The sequence below is a fragment of the Rhopilema esculentum genome, chromosome 4 (genome assembly GCF_057945365.1).
Source record: "Rhopilema esculentum isolate cy_ngs chromosome 4, ASM5794536v1, whole genome shotgun sequence".
Classification (NCBI taxonomy): domain Eukaryota; kingdom Metazoa; phylum Cnidaria; class Scyphozoa; order Rhizostomeae; family Rhizostomatidae; genus Rhopilema; species Rhopilema esculentum.
Genome location: NC_142818.1, coordinates 5,711,383 through 5,736,002, shown reverse-complemented (window position 1 = coordinate 5,736,002; position 24,620 = coordinate 5,711,383).

Genomic DNA, 24,620 nt, shown 5'->3' with positions numbered 1-24,620 from the left:
TAAAGTCTTGATTTATGCTCCGAATACCATTTCAGGTAATTTCGGTGAATTTTAGACTCATATTTTGTAAGTACGGACTTAGTCATTTTTGAAAAAATTCATGACCCCGGACCTGCAAAAAATCTCAAAAAAGTTAAATTTCTCAAAAAAATTTTTTTTCATGAAAACAACATAAAAAGTCTTTATTTACGCTCCAAACACCATTTCCGGTAATTTCGGTGAATTTTAGACTCATATTATGTAAATAGGGACTCAGTCATTTTTGAAAAAATTCATGACCCCGGACCTGCAAAAAATCTCAAAAATTTTGAATTTCTCAAAAAAAAATTTGTTCATCGAAACAACATCAAGAGTCTTTTATTACGCTTCGAACACCATTTCAGGTAATTTCGGTGAATTTTAGACTCATATTATGAAAATAGGGAATTAGTCATTTTTGAAAAAATTCATGACCCCGGACCTGCAAAAAATTTAAAAAATTTTGAATTTCTCAAAAAAATTTTTTTCATGGAAACAACATAAAAATTCTTTATTTACGTTCCGAACACCATTTCAGGTAATTTCGGTGAATTTTAGACTCATATTATGAAAGTAGGGACTTAGTCATTTATGAAAAAATTCATGACCCCGGACCTGCAAAAAATCTCAAAAATTTTGAATTTCTCAAAAAAAATTTTTTTCATTGAAACAACATAAAATGTCTTTATTTACGCTCCGAACACCATTTCAGGTAATTTCGGTGAATTTTAGACTCGTATTATGAAAATAGGGACTTAGTCATTTTTGAAAAAATTCATGACCCCGGACCTGCAAAAAATCTCAAAAAAGTTAAATTTCTCAAAAAAATTTTTTTTCATGAAAACAACATAAAAAGTCTTTATTTACGCTCCAAACACCATTTCCGGTAATTTCGGTGAATTTTAGACTCATATTATGTAAATAGGGACTCAGTCATTTTTGAAAAAATTCATGACCCCGGACCTGCAAAAAATCTCAAAAATTTTGAATTTCTCAAAAAAAAATTTGTTCATCGAAACAACATCAAGAGTCTTTTATTACGCTTCGAACACCATTTCAGGTAATTTCGGTGAATTTTAGACTCATATTATGAAAATAGGGAATTAGTCATTTTTGAAAAAATTCATGACCCCGGACCTGCAAAAAATTTAAAAAATTTTGAATTTCTCAAAAAAATTTTTTTCATGGAAACAACATAAAAATTCTTTATTTACGTTCCGAACACCATTTCAGGTAATTTCGGTGAATTTTAGACTCATATTATGAAAGTAGGGACTTAATCTTTTTTGAAAAAATTCATGACCCCGGACCTGCAAAAATTCTCAAAAATTTTGAATTTCTTGAAAAAAATTTTTTTCATTGAAACAACATAAAAAGTCTTTATTTACGCTCCGAACACCATTTCAGGTAATTTCGGTGAATTTTAGACTCGTATTATGAAAAAAGGAACTTAGTCATTTTTGAAAAAATTCATGACCCCGGACCTGCAAAAAATCTCAAAAATTTTGAATTTCTCAAAAAAAATTTTTTTCATTGAAACAACATAAAATGTCTTTATTTACGCTCCGAACACCATTTCAGGTAATTTCGGTGAATTTTAGACTCCTTTTATGAAAATAGGGACTTAGTCATTTTTGAAAAAATTCATGACCCCGGACCTGAAAAAATCTCAAAAATTTTGAATTTCTCAAAAAAAATGTTTTTCATCGAAACAGCATAAAAAGTCTTAAGTTACTTTCCAAACACCATTTTTGGTAATTTCGGTGAATTTTAGACTCGTATTATGAAAATAGGGACTTAGTCATTTTTGAAAAAATTCATGACCCCGGACCTGCAAAAAATCTAAAAAATTTTGAATTTCTCAAAAAAATTTTTTTTTTCATCAAAACAACATAAAAAGTCTTTATTTACGTTCCGAACACCATTTCAGGTAAATTCGGTGAATTTTAGACTCGTATTATGAAAAAAGGAACTTAGTCATTTTTGAAAAAATTCATGACCCCGGACCTGGAAAAAATCTCAAAAATTTTGAATTTCTCAAACACATATTTTTACTGGAATCAACCTAGAATGCTGAAGAAATACCTTTCTGAGATCATTCGAAGAAATTTGCTTGAACCTTCAAGTGAAATCTGAAAAAAGAAAGAAAGAAAGATAGAATCTTTTAAACCAAAATTGGCAAAAAACCTGAAAAAAAATGTAATTTTCCAAGAAAAATGTCTTACTCAAAACAAACCATAAAGTCTTGATTTATGCTCCGAATACCATTTCAGGTAATTTCGGTGAATTTTAGACTCATATTTTGTAAGTACGGACTTAGTCATTTTTGAAAAAATTCATGACCCCGGACCTGCAAAAAATCTCAAAAAAGTTAAATTTCTCAAAAAAATTTTTTTCTCATGAAAACAACATAAAAAGTCTTTATTTACGCTCCAAACACCATTTCCGGTAATTTCGGTGAATTTTAGACTCATATTATGTAAATAGGGACTCAGTCATTTTTGAAAAAATTCATGAACCCCGGACCTGCAAAAAATCTCAAAAATTTTGAATTTCTCAAAAAAAAATTTGTTCATCGAAACAACATCAAGAGTCTTTTATTACGCTTCGAACACCATTTCAGGTAATTTCGGTGAATTTTAGACTCATATTATGAAAATAGGGAATTAGTCATTTTTGAAAAAATTCATGACCCCGGACCTGCAAAAAATTTAAAAAATTTTGAATTTCTCAAAAAAATTTTTTTCATGGAAACAACATAAAAATTCTTTATTTACGTTCCGAACACCATTTCAGGTAATTTCGGTGAATTTTAGACTCATATTATGAAAGTAGGGACTTAATCTTTTTTGAAAAAATTCATGACCCCGGACCTGCAAAAATTCTCAAAAATTTTGAATTTCTTGAAAAAAATTTTTTTCATTGAAACAACATAAAAAGTCTTTATTTACGCTCCGAACACCATTTCAGGTAATTTCGGTGAATTTTAGACTCGTATTATGAAAATAGGGACTTAGTCATTTATGAAAAAATTCATGACCCCGGACCTGCAAAAAATCTCAAAAATTTTGAATTTCTCAAAAAAAAATTTTTTATGGAAACAACATAAAAAGTCTTTATTTACGCTCCGAACACCATTTCGGGTAATTTCAGTGAATTTTAGGCTCATATTATGAAAATAAGGACTTAATCATTTTTGAAAAAATTCATGACCCCGGACCTGCAAAGAATCTCAAAAATTTTGAATTTCTCAAAAAAAATTTTTTTCATCGAAACAACATAAAAAAATTTTATTTACGCTCCGAACACCATTTCGGGTAATTTTGCTGAATTTTAGACTGATATTATGAAAATAGGAACTTAGTCATTTTTGAAAAAATTCATGACCCCGGACCTGGAAAAAATCTCAAAAATTTTGAATTTCTCAAACACATATTTTTACTGGAATCAACCTAGAATGCTGAGGAAATACCTTTCTGAGATCATTCGAAGAAATTTGCTTGAACCTTCAAGTGAAATCTGAAAAAAGAAAGAAAGAAAGATAGAATCTTTTAAACCAAAATTGGCAAAAAACCTGAAAAAAAATGTAATTTTCCAAGAAAAATGTCTTACTCAAAACAAACCATAAAGTCTTGATTTATGCTCCGAATACCATTTCAGGTAATTTCGGTGAATTTTAGACTCATATTTTGTAAGTACGGACTTAGTCATTTTTGAAAAAATTCATGACCTGCAAAAAATCTCAAAAATTTTGAATTTCTCAACAAAAATTTTTTCATCGAAACAACATAAAATGTCTTTATTTACGCTCCGAACACCATTTCAGGTAATTTCGGTGAATTTTAGACTCATATTATAAAAATAGGGACTTAGTCATTTTTGAAAAAATTCATGACCCCGGAGCTGCAAAAAATCTCAAAAATTTTGAATTTCTCAAAAAAAAATTTTTTCATGGAAACATCATAAAAAGTCTTTATTTACGCTCCGAATACCATTTCAGGTAATTTCGGTGAATTTTAAACTCCTATTATGAAAATAGGGACTTAGTCATTTTTGAAAAAATTCATGACCCCGGACCTGAAAAAATCTCAAAAATTTTGAATTTCTGAAAAAAATTTTTTTTATCGAAACAGCATAAAAAGTCTTAAGTTACTTTCCGAACACCATTTCAGGTAATTTCGGTGAATTTTAGACTCGTATTATGAAAATAGGGACTTAGTCATTTATGAAAAAATTCATGACCCCGGACCTGCAAAAAATCTCAAAAATTTTGAATTTCTCAAAAAAAAATTTTTTATGGAAACAACATAAAAAGTCTTTATTTACGCTCCGAACACCATTTCGGGTAATTTCAGTGAATTTTAGGCTCATATTATGAAAATAGGGACTTAATCATTTTTGAAAAAATTCATGACCCCGGACCTGCAAAGAATCTCAAAAATTTTGAGTTTCTCAAAAAAAATTTTTTTCATCGAAACAACATAAAAAGTTTTTATTTACGCTCCGAACACCATTTCGGGTAATTTTGCTGAATTTTAGACTGATATTATGAAAATAGGAACTTAGTCATTTTTGAAAAAAATTCATGACCCCGGACCTGGAAAAAATCTCAAAAATTTTGAATTTCTCAAACACGTATTTTTACTGGAATCAACCTAGAATGCTGAAGAAATACCTTTCTGAGATCATTCGAAGAAATTTGCTTGAACCTTCAAGCGAAATCTGAAAAAAGAAAGAAAGAAAGATAGAATCTTTTAAACCAAAATTGGCAAAAAACCTGAAAAAAAATGTAATTTTCCAAGAAAAATGTCTTACTCAAAACAAACCATAAAGTCTTGATTTATGCTCCGAATACCATTTCAGGTAATTTCGGTGAATTTTAGACTCATATTTTGTAAGTACGGACTTAGTCATTTTTGAAAAAATTCATGACCCCGGACCTGCAAAAAATCTCAAAAAAGTTAAATTTCTCAAAAAAATTTTTTTCATGGAAACATCATAAAAAGTCTTTATTTACGCTCCGAATACCATTTCAGGTAATTTCGGTGAATTTTAGACTCGTATTATGAAAATAGGGACTTAGTCATTTATGAAAAAATTCATGACCCCGGACCTGCAAAAAATTTAAAAAATTTTGAATTTCTCAAAAAAAAATTTTTTATGGAAACAACATAAAAAGTCTTTATTTACGCTCCGAACACCATTTCGGGTAATTTCAGTGAATTTTAGGCTCATATTATGAAAATAGGGACTTAATCATTTTTGAAAAAATTCATGACCCCGGACCTGCAAAGAATCTCAAAAATTTTGAGTTTCTCAAAAAAAATTTTTTTCATCGAAACAACATAAAAAGTTTTTATTTACGCTCCGAACACCATTTCGGGTAATTTTGCTGGATTTTAGACTGATATTATGAAAATAGGAACTTAGTCATTTTTGAAAAAAATTCATGACCCCGGACCTGGAAAAAATCTCAAAAATTTTGAATTTCTCAAACACGTATTTTTACTGGAATCAACCTAGAATGCTGAAGAAATACCTTTCTGAGATCATTCGAAGAAATTTGCTTGAACCTTCAAGCGAAATCTGAAAAAAGAAAGAAAGAAAGATAGAATCTTTTAAACCAAAATTGGCAAAAAACCTGAAAAAAAATGTAATTTTCCAAGAAAAATGTCTTACTCAAAACAAACCATAAAGTCTTGATTTATGCTCCGAATACCATTTCAGGTAATTTCGGTGAATTTTAGACTCATATTTTGTAAGTACGGACTTAGTCATTTTTGAAAAAATTCATGACCCCGGACCTGCAAAAAATCTCAAAAAAGTTAAATTTCTCAAAAAAATTTTTTTTCATGAAAACAACATAAAAAGTCTTTATTTACGCTCCAAACACCATTTCAGGTAAATTCGGTGAATTTTAGACTCCTATTATGAAAATAGGGACTTAGTCATTTTTGAAAAAATTCATGACCCCGGACCTGAAAAAATCTCAAAAATTTTGAATTTCTCAAAAAAAAATTTTTTCATCGAAACAGCATAAAAAGTCTTAAGTTACTTTCCGAACACCATTTCAGGTAATTTCGGTGAATTTTAGACTCGTATTATGAAAATAGGGACTTAGTCATTTATGAAAAAATTCATGACCCAGGACCTGCAAAAAATCTCAAAAATTTTGAATTTCTCAAAAAAAAATTTTTTCATAGAAACAACATAAAAAACTTTATGTACGCTCCGAACACCATTTCCGGTAATTTCGGTGAATTTTAGACTCATATTATGTAAATAGGGACTCAGTCATTTTTGAAAAAATTCATGACCCCGGACCTGCAAAAAATCTCAAAAATTTTGAATTTCTCAAAAAAAAATTTGTTCATCGAAACAACATCAAGAGTCTTTTATTACGCTTCGAACACCATTTCAGGTAATTTCGGTGAATTTTAGACTCATATTATGAAAATAGGGAATTAGTCATTTTTGAAAAAATTCATGACCCCGGGCCTGCAAAAAATTTAAAAAATTTTGAATTTCTCAAAAAAATTTTTTTCATGGAAACAACATAAAAATTCTTTATTTACGTTCCGAACACCATTTCAGGTAATTTCGGTGAATTTTAGACTCATATTATGAAAGTAGGGACTTAATCTTTTTTGAAAAAATTCATGACCCCGGACCTGCAAAAATTCTCAAAAATTTTGAATTTCTTGAAAAAAATTTTTTTCATTGAAACAACATAAAAAGTCTTTATTTACGCTCCGAACACCATTTCAGGTAATTTCGGTGAATTTTAGACTCGTATTATGAAAAAAGGAACTTAGTCATTTTTGAAAAAATTCATGACCCCGGACCTGAAAAAATCTCAAAAATTTTGAATTTCTGAAAAAATTTTTTTTTATCGAAACAGCATAAAAAGTCTTAAGTTACTTTCCGAACACCATTTCAGGTAATTTCGGTGAATTTTAGACTCGTATTATGAAAATAGGGACTTAGTCATTTATGAAAAAATTCATGACCACGGACCTGCAAAAAATCTCAAAAATTTTGAATTTCTCAAAAAAAAAATTTTTATGGAAACAACATAAAAAGTCTTTATTTACGCTCCGAACACCATTTCAGGTAAATTCGGTGAATTTTAGACTCATATTATAAAAATAGGAACTTAGTCATTTTTGAAAAAATTCATGACCCCGGACCCGAAAAAATCTCAAAAATTTTGAATTTCTCAAAAAAAAATTTTTTCATCGAAACAGCATAAAAAGTCTTTATTTACGCTCCGAACACCATTTCGAGTAATTTCAGTGAATTTTAGGCTCATATTATGTAAATAGGGACTCAGTCATTTTTGAAAAATTTCATGACCCCGGACCTGCCAAAAATCTCAAAAATTTTGAATTTCTCAAAAAAAAATTTGTTCATCGAAACAGCATCAAAAGTTTTTTATTTCGCTTCGAACACCATTTCAGGTAATTTCGGTGAATTTTAGACTCATATTATGAAAATAGGGAATTAGTCATTTTTTAAAAAATTCATGACCCCGGACCTGCAAAAAATCTAAAAAATTTTGAATTTCTCAAAAAATTTTTTTTTCATGGAAACAACATAAAAATTCTTTATTTACGTTCTGAACACCATTTCAGGTAATCTCGGTGAATTTTAGACTCGTATTATAAAAATACGGACTTGGTCACTTTTGAAAAAATTCATGACCCCGGACCTGCAAAAAATCTAAAAAATTTTGAATTTCTCAAAAAAAAATTTTTTTCATCAAAACAACATAAAAAGTATTTATTTACGCTCCGAACACCATTTCAGGTAAATTCGGTGAATTTTAGACTCCTATTATGAAAATAGGGACTTAGTCATTTTTGAAAAAATTCATGACCCCGGACCTGAAAAAATCTCAAAAATTTTGAATTTCTCAAAAAAAATTTTTTTCATCGAAACAGCATAAAAAGTCTTAAGTTACTTTCCGAACACCATTTCAGGTAATTTCGGTGAATTTTAGACTCGTATTATGAAAAAAGGGACTTAGTCATTTTTGAAAAAATTCATGACCCCGGACCTGCAAAAAATCTCAAAAATTTTGAATTTCTCAAAAAAAAATTTGTTCATCGAAACAGCATCAAAAGTTCTTTATTACGCTTAGAACACCATTTCAGGTAATTTCGGTGAATTTTAGACTCATATTATGAAAATAGGGAATTAGTCATTTTTTAAAAAATTCATGACCCCGGACCTGCAAAAAATCTAAAAAATTTTGAATTTCTCAAAAAAATTTTTTTTCATGGAAACAACATAAAAATTCTTTATTTACGTTCTGAACACCATTTCAGGTAATCTCGGTGAATTTTAGACTCGTATTATAAAAATACGGACTTGGTCACTTTTGAAAAAATTCATGACCCCGGACCTGCAAAAAATCTAAAAAATTTTGAATTTCTCAAAAAAAATTTTTTTTCATCAAAACAGCATCAAAAGTTCTTTATTACGCTTAGAACACCATTTCAGGTAATTTCGGTGAATTTTAGACTCATATTATGAAAATAGGGAATTAGTCATTTTTTAAAAAATTCATGACCCCGGACCTGAAAAAATCTCAAAAATTTTGAATTTCTGAAAAAAAATTTTTTTATCGAAACAGCATAAAAAGTCTTAAGTTACTTTCCGAACACCATTTCAGGTAATTTCGGTGAATTTTAGACTCGTATTATGAAAATAGGGACTTAGTCATTTATGAAAAAATTCATGACCCCGGACCTGCAAAAAATCTCAAAAATTTTGAATTTCTCAAAAAAAAAATTTTCATGGAAGCAACATAAAAAGTCTTTATTTACGCTCCGAACACCATTTCGGGTAATTTCAGTGAATTTTAGGCTCATATTATGAAAATAGGGACTTAATCATTTTTGAAAAAATTCATGACCCCGGACCTGCAAAGAATCTCAAAAATTTTGAATTTCTCAAAAAAAATTTTTTTCATTGAAACAACATAAAAAGTTTTTATTGACGCTCCGAACACCATTTCGGGTAATTTTGCTGAATTTTAGACTGATATTATGAAAATAGGAACTTAGTCATTTTTGAAAAAATTCATGACCCCGGACCTGGAAAAAATCTCAAAAATTTTGAATTTCTCAAACACATATTTTTACTGGAATCAACCTAGAATGCTGAAGAAATACCTTTCTGAGATCATTCGAAGAAATTTGCTTGAACCTTCAAGTGAAATCTGAAAAAAGAAAGAAAGAAAGATAGAATCTTTTAAACCAAAATTGGCAAAAAACCTGAAAAAAAATGTAATTTTCCAAGAAAAATGTCTTACTCAAAACAAACCATAAAGTCTTGATTTATGCTCCGAATACCATTTCAGGTAATTTCGGTGAATTTTAGACTCATATTTTGTAAGTACGGACTTAGTCATTTTTGAAAAAATTCATGACCCCGGACCTGCAAAAAATCTCAAAAAAGTTAAATTTCTCAAAAAAATTTTTTTTCATGAAAACAACATAAAAAGTCTTTATTTACGCTCCAAACACCATTTCAGGTAAATTCGGTGAATTTTAGACTCCTATTATGAAAATAGGGACTTAGTCATTTTTGAAAAAATTCATGACCCCGGACCTGAAAAAATCTCAAAAATTTTGAATTTCTCAAAAAAAAATTTTTTCATCGAAACAGCATAAAAAGTCTTAAGTTACTTTCCGAACACCATTTCAGGTAATTTCGGTGAATTTTAGACTCGTATTATGAAAATAGGGACTTAGTCATTTATGAAAAAATTCATGACCCAGGACCTGCAAAAAATCTCAAAAATTTTGAATTTCTCAAAAAGAATTTTTTTCATCGAAACAACATAAAAAGTCTTTATTTACGCTCCGAAAACCATTTCAGGTAATTTCAGTGAAATTTAGACTCATGTAATGAAAATAGGGACTTAGTCATTTTTGAAAAAATTCATGACCCCGGACCTGCAAAAAATCTCAAAAATTTTGAATTTCTCAAAAAAAATTTTTTTCATCGAAACAACATAAAAAGTCTTTATTTACGCTCCGAACACCATTTCAGGTAATTTCGGTGAATTTTAGACTCATATTATTAAAATAGGGACTTAGTCATTTTTGAAAAAATTCATGACCCCGGACCTGCTAAAAATCTCAAAAATTTTGAATTTCTCAAAAAAAATTTTTTTCATCGAAACAACATAAAAAGTCTTTATTTACGCTCCGAACACCATTTCAGGTAATTTCGGTGAATTTTAGACTCATATTATTAAAATAGGGATTTAGTCATTTTTGAAAAAATTCATGACCCCGGACCTGCAAAAAATCTCAAAAATTTTGAGTTTCTCAAAAAAAAATTTTTCCATCGAAACAACATAAAAAGTCTTTATTTACGCTCCGAACACCATTTCAGGTAATTTCGGCGAATTTTAGACTCATATTATCAAAATAGGGACTTAGTCATTTTTGAAAAAATTCATGATCCCGGACCTGCAAAAAATCTCAAAAATTTTGAATTTCTCAAAAAAAATTTTTTTTCATCGAAACAACATAAAAAGTCTTTATTTACGCTCCGAACACTATTTCAGGTAAATTTGGTGAATTTTAGACTCATATTATAAAAATAGGGACTTAGTCATTTTTGAAAAAATTCATGATCCCGGACCTGCAAAAAATCTCAAAAATTTTGAATTTCTGAAAAAAAAATTTTTTTCATCGAAACAACATAAAAAGTCTTTATTTACGCTCCGAACACCATTTCGGGTAATTTTGGTAAATTTAAATTCATATTATCAAAATAGGGATTTAGTCATTTTTGAAAAAATTCATGATCCCGGACCTGCAAAAAATCTCAAAAATTTTGAATTTCTAAAAAAAAATTTTTTTTCATCGAAACAACATAAAAAGTCTTTATTTACGCTCCGAACACCATTTCGGGTAATTTTGGTAAATTTAAATTCATATTATCAAAATAGGGATTTAGTCATTTTTGAAAAAATTTTGAGTTTCTCAAAAAAAATTTTTTCCATCGAAACAACATAAAAAGTCTTTATTTACGCTCCGAACACCATTTCAGGTAATTTCGGCGAATTTTAGACTCATATTATCAAAATAGGGACTCAGTCTTTTTTGAAAAAATTCATGACCCTGGACCTGCAAAAAATCTCAAAAATTTTGAATTTCTCAAAAAAAAATTTTTTTCATCGAAACAACATAAAAAGTCTTTATTAACGCTCCGAACACTATTTCAGGTAAATTTGGCGAATTTTAGACTCATATTATAAAAATAGGGACTTAGTCATTTTTGAAAAAATTCATGATCCCGGACCTGCAAAAAATCTCAAAAATTTTGAATTTCTCAAAAAAATTTTTTTTTCATCGAAACAACATAAAAAGTCTTTATTTACGCTCCGAACACCATTTCGGGTAATTTTGGTAAATTTAAATTCATATTATCAAAATAGGGATTTAGTCATTTTTGAAAAAATTCATGACACCTGCGAAAAATCTCAAAAATTTTGAGTTTCTCAAAAAAATTTTTTTCCATCGAAACAACATAAAAAGTCTTTTTTTACGCTCCAAACGCCATTTCAGGTAATTTTGGTGAATTTTAGACTCATATTATGGAAAAAAGGGACTTACTCATTTTTGAAAAAATTCATGACCCCAGACCTGCAAAGAATCTCAAAAATTTTGACATTTTTTCAAAAACATTTTTTTACCCGAATCAACCTAGAATGCTGAGGAAATACCTTTCTGAGATCATTCGAAGAAATTTGCTTGAACCTTCAAGTGAAATCTGAAAAAAGAAAGAAAGAAAGATACAATTTTTGAAACCAAAATTGGCAAATAACCCAAAAAAATATGTAATTTTCCAAGAAAAATGTCTTACTCAAAACAAATAATAAAGTCTTGATTTACGCTCCGAACACCATTTCAGGTAATTTCGGTGAATTTTAGACTCATATTATTAAAATAGGGATTTAGTCATTTTTGAAAAAATTCATGACCCCGGACCTGCAAAAAATCTCAAAAATTTTGAGTTTCTCAAAAAAATTTTTTTTTCATCGAAACAACATAAAAAGTCTTTATTTACGCTCCGAACACCATTTCGGGTAATTTTGGTAAATTTAAATTCATTTTATCAAAATAGGGATTTAGTCATTTTTGAAAAAGTTCATGACACCTGCAAAAAAATCTCAAAAATTTTGAATTTCTCAAAAAAAAAATTTTTTCATCAAAACAACATAAAAAGTCTTTATTTAGCTCCAAACACCATTTCAGGTAATTTCGGTGAATTTTAGACTCATATTATTAAAATAGGGACTTAGTCATTTTTGAAAAAATTCATGACCCCGGACCTGCAAAAAATCTCAAAAATTTTGAATTTCTCAAAAAAATTTTTTTTTCATCCAAACAACATAAAAAGTCTTTATTTACGCTCCGAACACCATTTCAGGTAATTTCGGCGAATTTTAGACTCATATTATCAAAATAGGGACTGAGTCTTTTTGAAAAAATTCATGACCCCGGACCTGCAAAAAATCTCAAAAATTTTGAAATTTCTCAAAAATTTTTTTTTCATCGAAACAACATAAAGTCTTTATTTACGCTTAGAACACCATTTCAGGTAATTTCAGTGAAATTTAGACTCATATAATGAAAATAGGGACTTAGTCATTTTTGAAAAAATTCATGACCCCGGACCTGCAAAAAATCTCAAAAATTTTGAATTTCTCAAAAAAAATTTTTTTCATCGAAACAAAATAAAAAGTCTTTATTTACGCTCCAAACACCATTTCAGGTAATTTCGGTGAGTTTTAGACTCATATTATAAAAATAGGGACTTAGTCATTTTTGAAAAAATTCATGACCCTGGACCTGCAAAACATCTCAAAAATTTTGAGTTTCTCAAAAAATATTTTTTTTCATCGAAGCAACATAAAATGTCTTTAATTACGCTCCGAACACTATTTCGGGTAATTTTGGTGAATTTTAGACTCGTATTATAAAAATAGGGACTTAGTCATTTTTGAAAAAATTCATGACTCCGGACCTGCAAAAAATCTCAAAAATTTTGAATTTCTCAAAAAAAAATTTTTTTCATCGAAACAACATAAAAAGTCTTTATTTACGCTCCGAACACTATTTCAGGTAAATATGGTGAATTTTAGACTCATATTATCAAAATAGAGACTTAGTCAGTTTTGAAAAAATTCATGACCCCGGACCTGCAAAAAAATCTCAAAAATTTTGAATTTCTCAAAAAAAATTTTTTTTTCATCAAAACAACATAAAAAGTCTTTATTTACGCTCCAAACACTATTTCAGGTAATTTCGGTGAATTTTAGACTCATATTATTAAAATAGGGACTTAGTCATTTTTGAAAAAATTCATGACCCGGACCTGCAAAAAATCTCAAAAATTTTGAGTTTCTCAAAAAATATTTTTTTTCATCGAAACAACATAAAAAGTCTTTATTTACGCTCCGAACACCATTTCAGGTAATTTCGGTGAATTTTAGACTCATATTATAAAAATAGGGACTTAGTCATTTTTGAAAAAATTCATGACCCCGGACCTGCAAAAAATCTCAAAAATTTTGAATTTCTCAAAAAAAATTTTTTTTCATCGAAACAACATAAAAAGTTTTTATTTATGCTCCGAACACCATTTCAGGTAATTTCGGTGAATTTTAGACTCATATTATCAAAATAGAGACTTAGTCATTTTTGAAAAAATTCATGACCCCGGACCTGCAAAAAATCTCAAAAATTTTGAATTTCTCAAAAAAAAATTTTTTCATCGAAACAACATAAAAAGTCTTTATTTACGCTCCGAACACCATTTCAGGTAATTTCAGTGAATTTTAGACTCATATTATCAAAATAGAGACTTAGTCAGTTTTGAAAAAATTCATGACCCCGGACCTGCAAAAAAATCTCAAAAATTTTGAATTTCTCAAAAAAATTTTTTTTCATCGAAACAACATCAAGAGTCTTTATTTACGCTTCGAACACCATTTCAGGTAATTTCGGTGAATTTTAGACTCATATTATAAAAATAGGGACTTAGTCATTTTTGAAAAAATTCATGACTCCGGACCTGCAAAAAATCTCAAAAATTTTGAGTTTCTCAAAAAATATTTTTTTTCATCGAAACAACATAAAAAGTCTTTATTTACGCTCCAAACACTATTTCGCGTAATTTTGGTGAATTTTAGACTCGTATTATAAAAATAGGGACTTAGTCATTTTTGAAAAAATTCATGACCCCGGACCTGCAAAAAATCTCAAAAATTTTGAATTTCTCAAAAAAATTTTTTTCATCGAAACAACATAAAAGGTCTTTATTTACGCTCCGAACACCATTTCAGGTAATTTCGGTGAATTTTAGACTCATATTATGAAAATAGGGACTTAGTCATTTTTGAAAAAATTCATGACCCCGGACCTGCAAAAAAATCTCAAAAATTTTGAATTTCTCAAAAAAAATTTTTTTCATCGAAACAACATCAAGAGTCTTTATTTACGCTTAGAACACCATTTCAGGTAATTTCAGTGAAATTTAGACTCATATAATGAAAATAGGGACTTAGTCATTTTTGAAAAAATTCATGACCCCGGACCTGCAAAAAATCTCAAAAATTTTGAATTTCTCAAAAAAAATTTTTTTCATCGAAACAAAATAAAAAGTCTTTATTTACGCTCCAAACACCATTTCAGGTAATTTCGGTGAGTTTTAGACTCATATTATAAAAATAGGGACTTAGTCATTTTTGAAAAAATTCATGACCCTGGACCTGCAAAACATCTCAAAAATTTTGAGTTTCTCAAAAAATATTTTTTTCATTGAAGCAACATAAAAAGTCTTTATTTACGCTCCGAACACTATTTCGGGTAATTTTGGTGAATTTTAGACTCGTATTATAAAAATAGGGACTTAGTCATTTTTGAAAAAATTCATGACTCCGGACCTGCAAAAAATCTCAAAAATTTTGAATTTCTCAAAAAAAAATTTTTTTCATCGAAACAACATAAAAAGTCTTTATTTACGCTCCGAACACTATTTCGGGTAATTTTGGTGAATTTTAGACTCGTATTATAAAAATAGGGACTTAGTCATTTTTGAAAAAATTCATGACCCCGGACCTGCAAAAAATCTCAAAAATTTTGAATTTCTCAAAAAAAATTTTTTTCATCGAAACAACATAAAAAGTCTTTATTTACGCTCCGAACACCATTTCAGGTAATTTCAGTGAATTTTAGACTCATATTATCAAAATAGAGACTTAGTCAGTTTTGAAAAAATTCATGACTCCGGACCTGCAAAAAATCTCAAAAATTTTGAGTTTCTCAAAAAATATTTTTTTTCATCGAAACAACATAAAAAGTCTTTATTTACGCTCCGAACACTATTTCGGGTAATTTTGGTGAATTTTAGACTCGTATTATGAAAATAGGGACTTAGTCATTTTTGAAAAAATTCATGACCCCGGACCTGCAAAAAATCTCAAAAATTTTGAATTTCTCAAAAAAATTTTTTTCATCGAAACAACATAAAAGGTCTTTATTTACGCTCTGAACACCATTTCAGGTAATTTCGGTGAATTTTAGACTCATATTATGAAAATAGGGACTTAGTCATTTTTGAAAAAATTCATGACCCCGGACCTGCAAAAAAATCTCAAAAATGTTGAATTTCTCAAAAAAAATTTTTTTCATCGAAACAACATCAAGAGTCTTTATTTACGCTTAGAACACCATTTCAGGTAATTTCAGTGAAATTTAGACTCATATAATGAAAATAGGGACTTAGTCATTTTTGAAAAAATTCATGACCCCGGACCTGCAAAAAATCTCAAAAATTTTGAATTTCTCAAAAAAAATTTTTTTCATCGAAACAAAATAAAAAGTCTTTATTTACGCTCCAAACACCATTTCAGGTAATTTCGGTGAGTTTTAGACTCATATTATAAAAATAGGGACTTAGTCATTTTTGAAAAAATTCATGACCCTGGACCTGCAAAACATCTCAAAAATTTTGAGTTTCTCAAAAAATATTTTTTTCATCGAAGCAACATAAAAAGTCTTTATTTACGCTCCGAACACTATTTCGGGTAATTTTGGTGAATTTTAGACTCCTATTATAAAAATAGGGACTTAGTCATTTCTGAAAAAATTCATGACTCCGGACCTGCAAAAAATCTCAAAAATTTTGAATTTCTCAAAAAAAAATTTTTTTCATCGAAACAACATAAAAAGTCTTTATTTACGCTCCGAACACCATTTCAGGTAATTTTGGTAAATTTAAATTCATATTATGAAAATAGGGATTTAGTCATTTTTGAAAAAATTCATGACCCCGGACCTGCAAAAAATCTCAAAAATTTTGAGTTTCTCAAAAAAAATTTTTTCCATCAAAACAACATAAAAAGTCTTTATTTACGCTCCGAACACCATTTCAGGTAATTTCGGCGAATTTTAGACTCATATTATCAAAATAGGGACTGAGTCTTTTTTGAAAAAATTCATGACTCCGGACCTGCAAAAAATCTCAAAAATTTTGAATTCCTCAAAAAAATTTTTTTTTCATCGAAACAACATAAAAAGTCTTTATTTACGCTCCGAACACCATTTCAGGTAATTTCGGCGAATTTTAGACTCATATTATCAAAATAGGGACTGAGTCTTTTTGAAAAAATTCATGACCCCGGACCTGCAAAAAATCTCAAAAATTTTGAATTTCTCAAAAAAAATTTTTTTCATCGAAACAACATCAAGAGTCTTTATTTACGCTTCGAACACCATTTCAGGTAATTTCAGTGGATTTTAGACTCATATTATGAAAATAGGGACTTAGTCATTTTTGAAAAAATTAATGACTCCGGACCTGCAAAAAATCTCAAAAATTTTGAATTTCTCAAAAAAAATTTTTTTTCATCAAAACAACATAAAAAGTCTTTATTTACGCTCCAAACACTATTTCAGGTAAATTTTGTGAATTTTAGACTCATATTATAAAAATAGGGACTTAGTCATTTTTGAAAAAATTCATGATCCCGGACCTGCAAAAAATCTCAAAAATTTTGAATTTCTCAAAAAAATTTTTTTTTCATCGAAACAACATAAAAAGTCTTTATTTCTGCTCCGAACACCATTTCAGGTAATTTCGGCGAATTTTAGACTCATATTATCAAAATAGGGACTGAGTCTTTTTGAAAAAATTCATGACCCCGGACCTGCAAAAAATCTCAAAAATTTTGAAATTTCTCAAAAAAATTTTTTTCATCGAAACAACATAAAAAGTCTTTATTTACGCTCCGAACACCATTTCAGGTAATTTCGGTGAATTTTAGACTCATATTATGAAAATAGGGACTTAGTCATTTTTGAAAAAATTCATGACCCAGGACCTGCAAAAAATCTCAAAAATTTTGAATTTCTGAATAAAAAATTTTTTCATCCAAACAACATAAGAAGTCTTTATTTACGCTTCGAACACCATTTCAGGTAATTTCAGTGGATTTTAGACTCATATTATGAAAATAGGGACTTAGTCATTTTTGAAAAAATTAATGACTCCGGACCTGCAAAAAATCTCAAAAATTTTGAATTTCTCAAAAAAAATTTTTTTTCATCAAAACAACATAAAAAGTCTTTATTTACGCTCCAAACACTATTTCAGGTAAATTTTGTGAATTTTAGACTCATATTATAAAAATAGGGACTTAGTCATTTTTGAAAAAATTCATGATCCCGGACCTGCAAAAAATCTCAAAAATTTTGAATTTCTCAAAAAAATTTTTTTTTCATCGAAACAACATAAAAAGTCTTTATTTCCGCTCCGAACACCATTTCAGGTAATTTCGGCGAATTTTAGACTCATATTATCAAAATAGGGACTGAGTCTTTTTGAAAAAATTCATGACCCCGGACCTGCAAAAAATCTCAAAAATTTTGAAATTTCTCAAAAAAATTTTTTTCATCGAAACAACATAAAAAGTCTTTATTTACGCTCCGAACACCATTTCAGGTAATTTCGGTGAATTTTAGACTCATATTATGAAAATAGGGACTTAGTCATTTTTGAAAAAATTCATGACCCAGGACCTGCAAAAAATCTCAAAAATTTTGAATTTCTGAATAAAAAATTTTTTCATCCAAACAACATAAGAAGTCTTTATTTACGCTCCGAACACTATTTCAGGTAAATTTGGTGAATTTTAGACTCATATTATAAAAATAGGGACTTAATCATTTTTGAAAAAATTCATGATCCCGGACCTGCAAAAAATCTCAAAAATTTTGAATTTCTCAAAAAAATTTTTTTTTCATCGAAACAACATAAAAAGTCTTCATTTACGCTCCGAACAACATTTCGGGTAATTTCGCTGAATTTTAGACTCATATTATAAAAATAGGGACTTAATCATTTTTGAAAAAATTCATGATCCCGGACCTGCAAAAAATCTCAAAAATTTTGAATTTCTCAAAAAAAAATTTTTTTCATCGAAACAACATAAAAAGTCTTTATTTACGCTCCGAACACCATTTCAGGTAATTTTGGTAAATTTAAATTCATATTATGAAAATAGGGATTTAGTCATTTTTGAAAAAATTCATGACCCCGGACCTGCAAAAAATCTCAAAAATTTTGAGTTTCTCAAAAAAAATTTTTTTTCATCAAAACAACATAAAAAGTCTTTATTTACGCTTCGAACACCATTTCAGGTAATTTCAGTGGATTTTAGACTCATATTATGAAAATAGGGACTTAGTCATTTTTGAAAAAATTAATGACTCCGGACCTGCAAAAAATCTCAAAAATTTTGAATTTCTCAAAAAAAATTTTTTTTCATCGAAACAACATAAAAAGTCTTTATTTACGCTCCAAACACCATTTCGGGTAATTTTGGTAAATTCAAATTCATATTATCAAAATAGGGATTTAGTCATTTTTGAAAAAATTCATGACCCCGGACCTGCGAAAAATCTCAAAAATTTTGAGTTTCTCAAAAAAAATTTTTTCCATCGAAACAACATAAAAAGTCTTTATTTACGCTCCGAACACCATTTCAGGTAATTTCGGCGAATTTTAGACTCATATTATCAAAATAGGGACTCAGTCTTTTTTGAAAAAATTCATGACCCTGGACCTGCAAAAAATCTCAAAAATTTTGAATTTCTCAAAAAAAAATTTTTTTCATCGAAACAACATAAAAAGTCTTTATTAACGCTCCGAACACTATTTCAGGTAAATTTGGCGAATTTTAGACTCATATTATAAAAATAGGGTTTTAGTCATTTTTGAAAAAATTCATGATCCCGGACCTGCAAAAAATCTCAAAAATTTTGAATTTCTGAAAAAATTTTTTTTTCATCGAAACAACATAAAAAGTCTTTATTTACGCTCTGAACACCATTTCGGGTAATTTTGGTAAATTTAAATTCATATTATCAAAATAGGGATTTAGTCATTTTTGAAAAAATTCATGACACCTGCGAAAAATCTCAAAAATTTTGAGTTTCTCAAAAAAAATTTTTTCCATCGAAACAACATAAAAAGTCTTTATTTACGCTCCGAACGCCATTTCAGGTAATTTCGGTGAATTTTAGACTCATATTATGGAAAATAGGGACCTACTCATTTTTGAAAAAATTCATGACCCCAGACCTGCAAAGAATCTCAAAAATTTTGACATTTTTTCAAAAACATTTTTTTACCCGAATCAACCTAGAATGCTGAGGAAATACCTTTCTGAGATCATTCAAAGAAATTTGCTTGAACCTTCAAGTGAAATCTGAAAAAAGAAAGAAAGAAAGATACAATCTTTGAAACCAAAATTGGCAAATAACCCAAAAAAATATTTAATTTTCCAAGAAAAATGTCTTACTCAAAACAAATAATAAAGTCTTGATTTACGCTCCGAACACCATTTCAGGTAATTTCGGTGAATTTTAGACTCATATTATCAAAATAGAGACTAACTCAGTTTTGAAAAAATTCATGACCCCGGACCTGCAAAAAATCTCAAAAATTTTGAATTTCTCAAAAAAAATTTTTTTCATCGAAACAACATCAAGAGTCTTTATTTACGCTTCGAACACCATTTCAGGTAATTTCAGTGGATTTTAGACTCATATTATGAAAATAGGGACTTAGTCATTTTTGAAAAAATTAATGACTCCGGACCTGCAAAAAATCTCAAAAATTGTGAATTTCTCAAAAAAAATTTTTTTTCATCAAAACAACATAAAAAGTCTTTATTTACGCTCCAAACACTATTTCAGGTAAATTTTGTGAATTTTAGACTCATCTTATAAAAATAGGGACTTAGTCATTTTTGAAAAAATTCATGATCCCGGACCTGCAAAAAATCTCAAAAATTTTGAATTTCTCAAAAAAATTTTTTTTTCATCGAAACAACATAAAAAGTCTTTATTTACGCTCCGAACACCATTTCAGGTAATTTCGGCGAATTTTAGACTCATATTATCAAAATAGGGACTGAGTCTTTTTGAAAAAATTCATGACCCCGGACCTGCAAAAAATCTCAAAAATTTTGAATTTCTCAAAAAAAATTTTTTTCATCGAAACAACATCAAGAGTCTTTATTTACGCTTCGAACACCATTTCAGGTAATTTCAGTGGATTTTAGACTCATATTATGAAAATAGGGACTTAGTCATTTTTGAAAAAATTAATGACTCCGGACCTGCAAAAAATCTCAAAAATTTTGAATTTCTCAAAAAAAAATTTTTTTCATCAAAACAACATAAAAAGTCTTTATTTACGCTCCAAACACTATTTCAGGTAAATTTTGTGAATTTTAGACTCATGTTATAAAAATAGGGACTTAGTCATTTTTGAAAAAATTCATGATCCCGGACCTGCAAAAAATCTCAAAAATTTTGAATTTCTCAAAAAAATTTTTTTTTCATCGAAACAACATAAAAAGTCTTTATTTACGCTCCGAACACCATTTCAGGTAATTTCGGCGAATTTTAGACTCATATTATCAAAATAGGGACTGAGTCTTTTTGAAAAAATTCATGACCCCGGACCTGCAAAAAATCTCAAAAATTTTGAAATTTCTCAAAAAAAATTTTTTCATCGAAACAACATAAAAAGTCTTTATTTACGCTCCGAACACCATTTCAGGTAATTTCGGTGAATTTTAGACTCATATTATGAAAATAGGGACTTAGTCATTTTTGAAAAAATTCATGACCCAGGACCTGCAAAAAATCTCAAAAATTTTGAATTTCTGAAAAAAAAATTTTTTCATCCAAACAACATAAGAAGTCTTTATTTACGCTCCGAACGCCATTTCAGGTAATTTCGGTGAATTTTAGACCCATTTTATGGAAAATAGGGACTTACTCATTTTTGAAAAAATTCATGACCCCAGACCTGCAAAGAATCTCAAAAATTTTGTCATTTTTTCAAAAACATTTTTTTACCCGAATCAACCTAGAATGCTGAGGAAATACCTTTCTGAGATCATTCGAAGAAATTTGCTTGAACCTTCAAGTGAAATTTGAAAAAAGAAAGAAAGAAAGATACAATCTTTGAAACCAAAATTGGCAAATAACCCAAAAAAATATGTAATTTTCCAAGAAAAATGTCTTACTCAAAACAAATAATAAAGTCTTGATTTACGCTCCGAACACCATTCCAGGTAATTTCGGTGAATTTTAGACTCAAAATATGGAAAATAGGGACTTACTCATTTTTGAAAAAATTCATGACCCCAGACCTGCAAAGAATCTCAAAAATTTTGACATTTTTTCAAAAACATTTTTTTACCCGAATCAACCTAGAATGCTGAGGAAATACCTTTCTGAGATCCTTCGAAGAAATTTGCTTGAACCTTCAAGTGAAATCTGAAAAAAGAAAGAAAGAAAGATACAATCTTTGAAACCAAAATTGGCAAATAACCCAAAAAAATATGTAATTTTCCAAGAAAAATGTCTTACTCAAAACAAATAATAAAGTCTTGATTTACGCTCCGAACACCATTTCAGGTAATTTCGGTGAAATTTAGACTCATATTATGAAAATAGAGACTTAGTCAGTTTTGAAAAAATTCATGACCCCGGACCTGCAAAAAAATCTCAAAAATTTTGGATTTCTCAAAAAAAATTGTTTTCATCGAAACAACATCAAGAGTCTTTATTTACGCTTCGAACACCATTTCAGGTAATTTCAGTGGATTTTAGACTCATATTATAAAAATAGGGACTTAGTCATTTTTGAAAAAATTCATGACCCCGGACCTGCAAAAAATCTCAAAAATTTTGAATTTCTCAAAAAAAAATTTTTTCATCGAAACAACATAAAAAGTCTTTATTTATGCTCCGAACACCATTTCAGGTAATTTCGGTGAATTTTAGACTCATATTATCAAAATAGAGACTTAGTCATTTTTGAAAAAATTCATGACCCTGGACCTGCAAAAAATCTCAAAAATTTTGAATTTCTCAAAAAAAAATTTTTTCATCGAAACAACATAAAAAGTCTTTATTTACGCTCCGAACACCATTTCAGGTAATTTCGGTGAATTTTAGACTCATATTATCAAAATAGAGACTTAGTCAGTTTTGAAAAAATTCATGACCCCGGACCTGCAAAAAAATCTCAAAAATTTTGAATTTCTCAAAAAAAATTTTTTTCATCGAAACAACATAAAAAGTCTTTTTTTACGCTCTGAACACCATTTCAGGTAATTTCGGTGAATTTTAGACTCATATTATAAAAATAGGGACTTAATCATTTTTGAAAAAATTCATGATCCCGGACCTGCAAAAAATCTCAAAAATTTTGAATTTCTCAAAAAAAATTTTTTTTCATTGAAACAACATAAAAAGTCTTCATTTACGCTCCGAACAACATTTCGGGTAATTTCGCTGAATTTTAGACTCATATTATAAAAATAGGGACTTAATCATTTTTGAAAAAATTCATGATCCCGAACCTGCAAAAAATCTCAAAAATTTTGAATTTCTCAAAAAAATTTTTTTTTCATCGAAACAACATAAAAAGTCTTTATTTACGCTCCGAACACCATTTCGGGTAATTTTGGTAAATTTAAATTCATATTATGAAAATAGGGATTTAGTCATTTTTGAAAAAATTCATGACCCCGGACCTGCAAAAAATCTCAAAAATTTTGAGTTTCTCAAAAAAATTTTTTCCCATCAAAACAACATAAAAAGTCTTTATTTACGCTCCGAACACCATTTCAGGTAATTTCGGCGAATTTTAGACTCATATTATCAAAATAGGGACTGAGTCTTTTTTGAAAAAATTCATGACTCCGGACCTGCAAAAAATCTCAAAAATTTTGAATTCCTCAAAAAAAATTTTTTTTCATCGAAACAACATAAAAAGTCTTTATTTACGCTCCGAACACTATTTCAGGTAAATTTGGTGAATTTTAGACTCATATTATAAAAATAAGGACTTAGTCATTTTTGAAAAAATTAATGATCCCGGACCTGCAAAAAATCTCAAAAATTTTGAATTTCTCAAAAAAAATTTTTTTTCATCGAAACAACATAAAAAGTCTTTATTTACGCTCCGAACACCATTTCGGGTAATTTTGGTAAATTCAAATTCATATTATCAAAATAGGGATTTAGTCATTTTTGAAAAAATTCATGACCCCGGACCTGCGAAAAATCTCAAAAATTTTGAGTTTCTCAAAAAAAATTGTTTCCATCGAAACAACATAAAAAGTCTTTATTTACGCTCCGAACACCATTTCAGGTAATTTCGGCGAATTTTAGACTCATATTATAAAAATAGGGACTCAGTCTTTTTTGAAAAAATTCATGACCCTGGACCTGCAAAAAATCTCAAAAATTTTGAATTTCTCAAAAAAAATTTTTTTTCATCGAAACAACATAAAAAGTCTTTATTAACGCTCCGAACACCATTTCGGGTAATTTTGGTAAATTTAAATTCATATTATCAAAATAGGGATTTAGTCATTTTTGAAAAAATTCATGACACCTACGAAAAATCTCAAAAATTTTGAATTTCTGAAAAAAAATTTTTTTCATCCAAACAACATCAGAAGTCTTTATTTACGCTCCGAACGCCATTTCAGGTAATTTCGGTGAATTTTAGACCCATATTATGGAAAATAGGGACTTACTCATTTTTGAAAAAATTCATGACCCCAGACCTGCAAAGAATCTCAAAAATTTTGTCATTTTTTCAAAAACATTTTTTTACCCGAATCAACCTAGAATGCTGAGGAAATACCTTTCTGAGATCATTCGAAGAAATTTGCTTGAACCTTCAAGTGAAATCTGAAAAAAGAAAGAAAGAAAGATACAATCTTTGAAACCAAAATTGGCAAATAACCCAAAAAAATATGTAATTTTCCAAGAAAAATGTCTTACTCAAAACAAATAATAAAGTCTTGATTTACGCTCCGAACACCATTCCAGGTAATTTCGGTGAATTTTAGACTCAAAATATGGAAAATAGGGACTTACTCATTTTTGAAAAAATTCATGACCCCAGACCTGCAAAGAATCTCAAAAATTTTGACATTTTTTCAAAAACATTTTTTTACCCGAATCAACCTA